The sequence below is a fragment of the Lycorma delicatula genome, chromosome 5 (assembly GCF_047948215.1).
Source record: "Lycorma delicatula isolate Av1 chromosome 5, ASM4794821v1, whole genome shotgun sequence".
Lineage (NCBI taxonomy): Eukaryota > Metazoa > Arthropoda > Insecta > Hemiptera > Fulgoridae > Lycorma > Lycorma delicatula.
The window spans coordinates 73,957,628-73,970,247 of record NC_134459.1 but is presented as its reverse complement, the minus strand read 5'-3'; the positions used below and the strand labels follow the sequence as shown (position 1 = coordinate 73,970,247).

The 12,620-nt window shown below is 29.8% G+C and overlaps 1 protein-coding gene across 1 annotated transcript in view; it reads right to left on the bottom strand.

Annotated features, from left to right (window-relative positions):
- The window catches only part of LOC142324456 (nucleolysin TIAR-like), a 1,191,620-nt gene that overhangs the window by 1,037,178 nt on the left and 141,822 nt on the right, over positions 1 to 12,620 (bottom strand). The gene's annotated exons all lie outside the window — the stretch shown is intronic.

Below are 12,620 nucleotides of genomic sequence, written 5' to 3'. Positions count from 1 at the left end.
GCGTGCCGTTCTTGCTGCCATGTTTCCATCGCGAGGCTGTAAAGTCTCCTCCGCAGGTGTGAGATGGGCAACTGTTTGAAATTTAGAACCGGTGCATTAATATTACTGTTTCGCTCCGGTACAGGTCCGGCTCGAAACCGCATCCTAATTACCTCGGCCTCACTGCCTCTTTGCAATTTCCACATGGCTGCCAGAACTTTCACCACTAAATTGATTGGGAGAGCCTTTCCAAATACAGTGGTAGCTTCGAAGGACGTTTTAAAAACACCAGTGCATACAATTAAGTCTCTACGCTGAGACTCCTTAAATTTTGAATAAGTGCTCGATTTCTTTCCAAGCTATGCGCCCAAACAGACGCCGCGAAGGAGGTCATACTTTTGAAGACACCTAGATACACCATGTATAAATGACGGCCCGACAGCCCATAATCTTTTCGAGCAATCCTTCTAAGCTTGTGCATTACAGAAACGGCGTCCGCCGCTACTTGCCTAATGTGGTTACTAAACAGCAACTACTGATCAAACAAAACACCTAGGTACTTATGAACTCGAACTCGGCTGTGTAATCAGCAGAGTTTTTTTTTACGTAGGAGAACATTTGGATGCTATGATTTGGAATATTACGATACAACTTTCATCAAAAGGTTCCATCCTGATGTATAGAGTTGGAATTTAGTCATACGTGTATGAAGATACTGTGAATGTGGGAGAATGGTTTATTTCTAGAGATCTACCATTGTGTCATTCAAGTTAAAAGAGTATAGATTATTAATTACCCAGGAAGATAATCGTTTATACGGGATGACGAACATAAACAACATTATAACTCTTGTAATTAAAATAACATTTTTTTATATGAATATTTTTAGTTTCATAAAGAAAAAATGTGCATTTCGATCGTTAAACAATTGTCACTAAACTGATCAAATTTATATGTAAAAATTAAAATACGAATCAATAAAAAATATAAGGTTCATTTATATTTATAGACATGCATTATATTTATAAATAAACAATTCATAAATTAGAAGACAGCTACTATTTTATGACCAGTCTAAATAATAATCAAAAGGTTACAATAAATTTACATATCCCAGTCTGAACTATCCAGTTCAAAGCATATACGTTATATCATGTTAGTTTATAACAAACCCAATTTAAGTAATAAATGTACATAAAATCATTTTTTTTTTATTGCTTGAGTATTTATGTTAGTTTTTTCTACTATTACTTTTATTCAAACGACTGATAATGATTATTTAATAATAAAAATCCACACTTTTTTGGTTTATTTTTATGTGATAGATTCTTAATATCACTATAAGCTATTTGTCTATTATTACAGTAATAAATGAAACAATTACCATTTTATTTCAGATTGAAATTCACGGTTCAAGTATAAAGTCTATAGTAATTAACAAAATATTTCATCAAATTTTGGTAGTAAGTTAGAGTATATTATTTTAAACTTAATACAAACGAATTTGACGTAGATTGAAATAAGTGGTTTTTAAGATAATAAACTCCTCTATGATATATTATTCACGTACAATAATGTTTGTTAAGTGTGACATACAGTATGCTCTTATAACGTATACAACCGTACCGGGTTGGAGCATATCAAGAAGCAATTATTGGGTTATCGACCGACGGGGTAAGAACATGTGCTTGTGAATGCGTATGATGAATGGAACCATCCACTACCCTCCTTTCAGCATCAGCCGTAGTGAACAGCCCTAAACAGTACCGAATCCTGGCACTCACTGGCAATGGACTCACGGACTCCCTTTAGTCAGCATCGCCTGGACCCCCATCATTAGGCCTACGACTTCCCTCAAACATCCCTTTTAGTCAACCACCATCACTACCACATTCCTTTTTCAATAAAATATAGTCCTAACCCATAATTGCTTAAATTTCTCCATTAGAATAAAATACAGACGGTAGAGGAAATTGAGGTAATGGACTAACGAATATACGATGGTATTAAAAAATACATCTTTTCGTACTCTAATGTAATTAATTTATAATATGATCACTAATTTGTTAATGACATGTTTATATAACGAAATGAAAATATTTGTAACCATAAATGGTTGAATCAAAATACGTCCTACGTACTAACAGTATATACATTTTTTTTTCATCACGTGCAAACCGGCTTGGCTTATTTTTTCTTTGCTGTTTTTTTCTCTTCTAGTACGTCTTCATTCTCTAAAGAATGTTCTTTATTGCGTTATTCTGACCATTTCATTATCGGAATTTCTTTCTATTTATTACAATTTATATATCAGTAATTTAACGATTTCATATATGTCTATATTCTGCACTTATATGTCTACCTCAACATGTCTTTTACATCCTAAAACTGAAGTTATATTCTAATAAATTTAACTATAATTTGTTTGTTTAATTAAATAATTTTTCCACAGCAGTTCTTTCTACAAGCGCATGCATCAACTACTTACGATGACTGGTGGATTGTGAAATATATTTGTTAAAAAAAACTTCTAAAATATCACCATCTTCATCACTATTTCGTTTTTATAACCTCTTAAATTCGTACTCTATTAAGCAATAATATGTGTAAAGAAGACTTGTAGGGAGGTAAGAAGCATGCTCTTTTAAAATGGTTGATTACAACAATAAATTTTATTCTATTTTTCTTTGGAGTGAATTTATGATGTCAATGCAATGGTACTGGTTGCGCTTCTATAAGATCCAACATCTATCTATACTTTTCAGTATTAAGTTTTCTTTATAATACTCGTAAATATTTACATGATTATTAAAGTTGAGTTTTAGTAAATAAAATAATTAATTCTTTTAATAATTTATTTTTCTGCTTTATAATCCATAAAGCCTATAATTAATTTAGAAAATTATTTTCTTTAAATATTTATTAATCAGTTTCTTTCTGTTATATCTGCACTTTTAAAATAATATTAACGTTTTCGGGAAGTAAATTTTGAACAATACGATTGAAATTTCTAACAGATACAATAAGAATAAATTAATTTTCAAAATAATTTTGGAGAAGATTAAAAATCATATTTTAATATATTAAAATTAAATTAGTGGATTAATTAAATACAACATAATATGTTTATTACTGATCGAATTATTACCAAACTTTTAGTCGTTATATGATCAAAATTAAATAATTTAAAATGAAAAAATAGTACTAATTTGAATTTGTATAATTCTCTACACTTCATATTCAAATACAGTACTAAAAATGAATCCTTGAAAGTGCTGGGAAGCAAAATTTATTTAAATCTAAGCTCATGTTTGTTTCCAAGTTTATTAATTTTATTTTGAGTGTGAATGAAACTATTCACGTAATCATTAATTCTACACATTAAAACAAGGTTTACGACCTGATTTATTGCAAGGGCATTTAAAACCCCGAATTTATTTATATTTATATGCATAAAACATGACTGATTCAAAATTAACGAAGAGAAAAAATACTAAAGATATATTAATGAAAATTTGTATGCATGTTCTCTTTACGGTTAAAGTGCACACTAATGAAATGATGTTTTGAAATTCCAAGTGTAAAGGGTTAAAATGGAGTAAAATGAAATTTAATTTTTTTTTTTAATTTTTTGGTAAGAAATGAAGATATCAACTTAATTTTTGGTGAACGTAATCTTCATGTAAATATCTAAAAACCAATTTCTAGATTTTTTGAAATTCAATCTTAAAAGAGGAGAACAAAAGTAAAATTTTTGAACAATGATTGCAAATTTTCTCCATTTCCGACTAAATAAACGAGATATTCACTATATTTGGCTCGCAAATATACTTCAGATAAATGTGTAAAATCCTTTTCCGGGTGTTTTTGAATTTAAATTTTTTAAGGGATGCGACTTATACGGGGCCACGGCTCAACCAACACAGCTATTACCACTGTTACTGTACGTGCGACGCGCCTTTACCAAAAAGCATAAAATAAAAAAAATTGTGTGCGATGAAAAACGCAAGTAAATATATAGTGCGGGCGAAGTCGCAACGGAGATGCTGTGTGTTGTATATATATTTTGTGTATATATATACATATATATATCATAAATGGTTAAACTTCTAAAAAGCGATATTTCTAATGAATAAGAACCAAGTAACTTAGTTGGCAAGCTAATTTTTCTTTTCTATCAGCTTAGGAAAACATATTTTCTTCTACAGTAATATATTTTTTTTGTTTTCAACAAGCTTTAATTCATGAATAAATAAGCTAAGATGTTTAAAAATATTAGTTAAATTTTAATTTCGTATATATATATATATATATAATATTACAATCAATACCAAAAATGTTGCATTAGCAATCATTAACAGGAACTGCATTAAAGCATTTTGTTATATAAATAATCTAGCTTAAACGTGATGTAACATGGAACTAATTAATAAATAAAAACGTTTACCAATTACAAATAATAATAATAATAATGTTATTTTTATATAATGATAATGATTAATAATAATAATGCCCTGAGGAAGATAATCCCTACGTCCTGAACACACAACCTACGTTCCACGTCCAGGGCGGCAACAGTATATTGTACATACGTCTAATACATATAGCTGGCTAACGAGGCTCCAAGTATTTTCCTAGGATATCTCTTTTATTTGACCTGTCTTTCATCTTCAGGTCACTAGCTGGATTGAATTTTTCGGCTACCTGCAGATCATGTACATTCACAATGATAGGACCTTCAAGGTTAGTAGCTCTGGAGTGGGGATGTACCCCGGCGGCTAGCCTTGCTATAGAACGCATCAAACACATAGCAACAACTTGAACAACAAGATATGGCAGAGGATGCACGTAAACAGCCTCGTTTAGAAACAGCCGATTCGCCACAAGTAAAAAGAAAATATGTATTAAGGAGACAGAGAATATTAAAAAAGACACTGACTGAAAGAATAGAGATTTATGGAGGAAAACGTTTTTTGACAATAATGCTCCCAAACCAAGAAATTTAGTCATTGCGAGGAAGAATGGAAACTTCCAAAAGGTCAGCCCATTCTTAATTGCCAGAGAGATTACGAATTGTGCTGTGGTCGTGTCAAGGAGATTCGAAAGACTTTTAATGGATTTTACGTCGAAATTCTTAACGATAGTCAAAGCCAAAAGTTCAGTCCCTGAAGAAGATCGGTGAGTTCGTGGTGTCTGTACAACCTCACAGTAGGCTTAAGTCATCGAAACGAGTCGTTGTATGCCGTGACCTTCTTAATTGCACGGAAAAAGAAATAGTAGAGGAAATGTCGAGTCAAGGAGTCATTCAATGCCGCAGGTTAACCACGAGGAGAAATGGTGAGGTGCTTCCTTCAGCCTCACATGTATTGATCTTCAATAGGCCCAAACTTGAGAAAGTACGAGCTGGCATACATCGGCTACACGTACGCGCATTCATCTTGCAACCTATGCGATGTTTTAAGTGTCAACGTTTCGGACTCACTGCGGTCAGATGCGAAGGACATAGAAAGTGGAATGAAAACACACGAGGGTGATCCATGTAAAGATCCCCCAGTCTGCATTAACTGCAAAGGGCATCACAACTGACGATCAAGAAAGTGCCCGGTGTATAAAGTAAAAACGGACATTCAGGAGGTTAAAACACTGCAAAAGGTAAGCTATCCTGATGCGAGGAAAATTTTTAACAACAGAACACCTTGGCCGACAACGACTTACGCGGAAGCAGCTGCTGCCCCTTCGTCTTCTAAAGTTAACGTGGAGCAGTTGTTTACATTACTTACTACGAAAGTATGCCGTTGGAGATGGCATCAAGTGTAAATTCAGTTAACATGGTAACTGTTAACTGTTTTGTCTAATTTGTCATCATCTGATGTCAGTCGCAGAACATCTCTCTCTGGTATCTGGAAGGGAGGAAGATGCCATGTCCGACACTTTGATGACACTTTGTCATCAGAAGTAGAGGCCGTAAGGAGAATAGAAAAAAGTTGCAAGAAAGCATGGCCGAAATGAAAGCCTAAGAGGTAAACAAATGAGATATGTTTAAGAATCAAGAGTATTAGTGATGGTATTTCATTATTGAGTTTAAAATCAAGAATGAATTAATATTTTGCAGTTTCATTCGAAAAGTGAAATAACTTCAGTGTTATTTTCTTTTTCTTTTGAAGTGGAAGGGGTTAATGACCAAATTAATCGATGACCTAAAAAAAAAAAAATAATAATATATATTTATCTACTTTTTTTCATTAAGAAATCTTAAACATTTTTGATTATTATATATCTATCTATCATTTATTTTAAATCAAATTATACATAAATTTTTTTTTTATTGGGTATTTAGTATATTGAAATTTACCTATTATATATATATATATTTTAATAACTCATATTATTCAATCTTTATTTATTGGACCTATGCTTTTCACTGGTGTACTCTAAAATGAAATTTTTACTGTGTTTATTAAAAAAATTAAAAATCAGTACCTAACATTTTATGTTAATCAAATTAAAATACACCAACTGTCCTACAATAAATGTGTTAAATAAAATTACTATTATTAATTTTATCGAATACGGTTGTCTAATACATTTAAAGAACTTCTTGCATCCATTTTAAAAATATTTAAACTTAGATATAACATTTCTTGTTTTTCTTCATTGCAATAGATACCCTATTATAACTGCTGACTGATGGATCAATTTTTTATCTTATGGATAATGCTGAGCTTAACTGGATTCGAACTCAGAATTTTTAAAATGAAAAGTAGATACGCTATCAATCCTGAAAGGAAATCATTAATTTTTTTTTCATAAAAGTTATATTAAAGATATAATAAAACATATTTTTATCGGTAATTGAAATAATAATAGCAAACAGAAATTATAAATAAAATTTCAAATAATAGAAATCTTTAACAAAATGGATATTTCAGTATTTCAACGTGAATCAATCGTCAACTAGAATAAAATAAAAATAAATAAAGTGACTAAAATAAAATATTTTAAACATAATTTTATAAACTACATTGCAAGAAAGCTAAACTGGTTTCCTTAAATCTGAAGAACACCTAAACACATATTTCGTACATATTTTTAACAAATTATGAAAGGATATACTTAATTTGATGTAAAAGAAAAAGTAAAAGATGGTAATAATGTTTCCACGTATAGAAAGAGGCTTGAAAAGAGAGAGAGAGAATAAGAAGAAATTGAGGAGGATAAAGCAATAAACTGCCTATTAGCTTTTCTTACTGATTCACTACAAAATGTCTAACATTTCTCATGCACATATATTCTTTCTTAGATATTTGTATTTTACTAGTTTTTTTTTCTGTTTTTAAACCCACACGTGACATGATAGAAAACCATAGCTTTTCATTTTTTAACGGAACTTCATTCTATATTATTCAGATATGTTTTTCATACTGTTATAATTATTAAATAGATACTTCTTAAAGGATTAGCAAAATCTGTGATAAGAAAAAAGAATAAAGTAAAGAGGGAGATGTAGAATGATTGTTTACTGTAAAAAAAATTAAAAGATGTTAATTTCTTTGATTAATTTCTGTAATCATTAAAATTAAAATTCTAATTAACATAATTACCAAATTTGTTTACGTGCAGTGTTATGTATTGTAATTTTTGTTCATATCACAAAATAAGATATTAAGAGCAGCTATTATTAATCCAACGTATCATAATATTTTAAGATACGGCTGTTTTCGCTAGATATAACATTATTTACAACTATTCGAAGTGTATATGTAGGTTGGTGGTGGTATAACCAAGATAGGAATGATACGTGTGTGTCTGTATGTGTATGTATAGAGGGATATAGAGAAGTGTACTCGGGATGATAGGAGAAGAACAAACATTCACAGCCGTGGACTAGCCAAACTGAGGGTAGCAGGATGAGGGTTTTAGAATGAAGGAGAGCTATACTGACGATGATGGGCAAAGAGTGTAGTTGCTGTAGTGGTGTTGGTAGTGTATCAACACTTAGTTCTATTGCGTGACGTCATTCTCCTCCCACTTCTCAATCATTCTATCAACAACTGCCACCTATATCAAGAACCGCCTCAGACGTTTACCCATCATCACCTGTTGTATCTTGAAATAAGTAGATAATATTTTATCGGTTTGTTCTTGTTTTTTTGTTTACATGTTTAAAGAACTAAAAATAATGTAATTAACACCATTATTCAATTAATTTATATTGTCTAACTTCGATAATAATACGTAAATTCAGATAAATATTTACATATTTGAGGATGATATATTCAATAAAGTTTAAAAATATATTCCCATAGAAGTCGGTATCATGGAATATTTGTTTTATATTTTTATTCTTTTTACACGTCTAGTATATTTATTCATTAATTATTATTATACCATAGGACACGTTTTTAAACAGGTCTGTTGTAAAATTATCTGGTCTAATACAATAACTGTGATGTTAAGTTTTTGGTGATTCTTTACCTTGAACAACTAAGCTACAAAGCGAAGTATGTTAACAGTGTGATTGAGCGGGAAGGAGCATTAAAAAAACAAAAATTGTCTAAAGATAATACGTTTTAAGAGCTAATTACTTTTGTGATATATACCTTTCTTGGTTTTATTAATGTAATCACAGAATTTAATTAGTAGTTAGCAACGATGAAAATAAACATACAATTAAAAAATCAATAAAAAGTGTAAAAACTGTTCTAATTATCAGAAATAAATAAAAATAGCAATGGTCTCGTAATAATGACTGTAAAACAAATATATACAAAATGTAAAATTGTTAGGTGAGAAAACGAATTATAAGATACATTTATTGTAATAAATTATATTAGGAATCTAAGGAAACATTTCACAAAATTAGTGACCGGTAGCTCTCCTAATACTTTTCTCATCTTGGAAGGTTTTATTATTCTCAACCGTAGTACATGAAATAACACTCATTCATCTCATTCCATGAGTTCTTGAGAAAGGACTCCGAACGATCCATCAGCTATGCAATTAAGCGTATGAAAATTAATTTTTACCCAATTTAAACAATTCAATGAAATTCCTTTTTTTCTGTGCTTCGTTATATAAACTTTTAGGGGAAGAACCTTTTCTGAACAAACGTGTCCATGTTTTGAACTTTTATGTTTAAGTCTGTCACTCTCTAATGAATAAGAAATGGAGTTTGGTAAAATCTGGGCGATATTAAAAAATTATTCTATAAGAATTTTAAGCTAAATTACAAAAAATGGTTTGTGGTATCAAAAAATATACTTAATATTTTTTCGATTATTCTCAATATTTCAAAATCTTTTATTAAATGAAACAAAATGTATTTTATTTTATTTTATAAGTACAAGCGTAAAGCACAGCCGCATAAACGTTTTAATGACAAATTCAATAATTAATAACTTACGATGAAATAATTTTTTTGAATGTGTTTTCGCTTAATTTTAATTTTTTTAACGTTTTCGTTTAAATTAATTTGTTAGAATGTCTTAAAAATTTCACTAAAATCTATTTTTTTTTATCTATTTCATGGAACAGACTGTTACTCTGGATGTAAACTTACCTACAGTAGAGTAATTGATCTCATTCTATCTCAAGATAACATTCATAAGACATTGCGATATGAACACTGTGATCATTCATAAGATCACAGCGATGAGATGAACCCTAATCATTAATTTGCTTAACATTTTTAATTTTGAAAGTGTTAAAATTAATCACAACAAGATGGAAAAATTATCAACTAAAGTTTTATAGAAAATACTCTGTTTTCGTAAAGTTACTTGCAAAACACACATGTTCAACAAATCCGTATTACAGAAACAGTTACATTAGTTACCTTACTTTCTAACTTAACGTTAGTTTACTTTTAAATTAAAGAATATTATAATAATAAGTATATATGAACATGTGTATGTGTGTGCGCGCGCGCGTGTGTGTGAATGCATGCACAAGTAAAACCGTATTTTAAGATAATACTGTTATAAGATAATATTTCATTCGTATATAGTGCAAACCTATGAACAAAACGCATGAATAATTTTTAATCACATTATGTTCTTTACATTGTATTTTATATTTATATATGTGAGTATATAATAATGTATACGGGTATCTGCGTTTACGTAAATTATTGTTTGTAAATATAAAGCAATCATATTATATAGCCTACCGAGCGTAAATAATATACTTTTTGGCTAAAATAAGCTTTAACTGTTTATTTATTTATTCATTTAAATATTTAGGAATAAAGAATGTTTAACGTTTTACAGTTTTGGATAAATTCCAACTGTTAAGTCGACCGAGTGATTCAGTTAGATTGAAACTCTCCTCTTCTCTTTAAATTTACTTGGAGTTAAGAGTTGACTTTGTCTGGGTTACATTGTTCAGTACTTTATGTGCTTTTTCTGGATTAGATAGAGACATTTAGATATTATATTCATTTTACGGTTTTAACTGTGAATATGTTATATTAAAATAAAAAGAAAACAAAATGAAATACGTCTCAGACAGTTATGAAGAATGTTTTAAAAAAGGGAGTTAAAAAAAAAAAACAGAAAAAAACATGAAACAGATGATATAAAATGAATCTTTCTACGCTTGTACAGGAAGACAAGGCACAGAAATGGAAAAGCGGACAGAAATGCCAGTTGCATTAGGCAAATGAAAGAAAAAAAATGTCTTATATTTGAAAACTTTGCTCTTCTTCATATCTTTTTTTTACATCTTTATGTTAACCATAACTTATGATATATAGACCATACATTGTCAAAACTTTCATAACACAAGGAATACTCTGTTACGCGGCTGGATAGCTAGTTTGGATGAATACACTGGCTGTTTTAGATGTTATTCCGCAAACTTGGTAGCATATTTGTGTTTGAATGTGTATGTAAATATATCGTTGAGGCCCATAGGGGAATACCAACTAACCAACTGTAAGCTGCTGTGCTTTACCCTTCCCTACCCTCTTTTAACTTTACTTTTAGATTTCTTCCCCTCTCATCTTTTGTCCATTCAACTTTATCTTCAATCATGTAACACTTCCAATTTTGGTTGCACCATTTAACAATTTGATGTACCTTAGTTAAATAAAAATAAAAGAAGAATATTCTGAGATAAATTTCAAATGCAAACACTATGTGAAAAAACATTAAATAAAACTCTAGAGAATGTTAAAAAACCTTGTTTTCATTAGTGTATAGAATAGAAAGACAATTTTTTGTTAGTTAAAAAAAGATATAGATAACTATAACAGTTTCACATTTTAATTTAAGTTGTATTACATTGTTGAAGAACGTAAGTAATTTACTTATGACATGTTAACTGTACGAAGTGTAAATTTAGACTAAAAATTAAATGAAATGTTCTGAATACAGAATATGCATTTTAAATTTCAATTAAATTTGTTTAGCTCGTGACATATCATGTTTCTCTATTCAATATATAGATTTTTTCCTGCTTAACCTCCAGAACAACAGTTAGATATTGCTTCAGAGTATGAGATGAACGGGTTAACGATTTGTAACTGTGTGAAAATGCCATGCCTGACCGAGATTCGAACTGGGACCTCCGGATGAAAGGCCAAGACCCTACCATTCGCGCCACGGAAACCGGCTATTCAGTATATTTAATAGGTTCCTGTACCACCTTCTATTTTAAAGATGTTATCTGTCGTATCCAGTCGTATTTGTTATATCTTTTGTATCAGTCGTATCTGTCGTTGTTATCTGAAGGATCCAGTTTCATTAGTTTCAGATAAATTAGTCCTCTTTTATTCTTGGTTGTTCTACTTGTAAATCTATCAAAGCATTCCATCAATCAGTAAATAGTGAATAAACGCTTATTGCTTTATTTTTTTGTTGACATGGTTCTGAAGTACTAAAAATAACTCCCAGTCAAAAAGGTAACTCTGTAAGCGTGGGCAGAAAAAAAATATATTTACATATCTATATATATGAATAATATTTGATATTTCATGCCTTGTAAAGTTTTTAAGAAAGAGACAAAAATACACACGCACACGCGCGCGCGCGCACACACACACACAACAATCGTAGTTTAATCCTGATTGAAATTTATGCATAGTCATTATGTAAAATTCTTAAAATTCAACTTTATAAAGAAACAAAAGACTTAAAACATGTACTGACTTAAACAAGTAATACATAAAAAAAAATATAAGAAAAATAAAGCCTTTAAAATAATTAAGGATTTTATTAAAAATTTTAAAAGCAAAGAAAATATATGCGCCATAAACCAAGTATCCAGTTAATTAAACCAGTTATAAATTCAGTCATAAACCAGTTTCATTCAATTTATTCACTCAGTTTAAAAAACATTTGTTATGACGTTTTCATGAAAAAAAAATTATGTATATTAATTAATAATAATTAACGATAAAATTTAATATTATTAATAAGTAAATAAAAACTCAGCTATATAGGGTACTGTTAATAAAATCACTCTAATTCATTAAAACTATTTATTTTTTTCAGATTACGTGTAATTTCTTCAGCTCCAATAAATAACAAAAAATTTCACTGTTGTTTTTAAACACATGAAAATAAATTACTCAATAAATTTACGAAGTATATTCATTTTACCTGCTAAGACTGGATTGATTATATTACTGTTATTGTTTA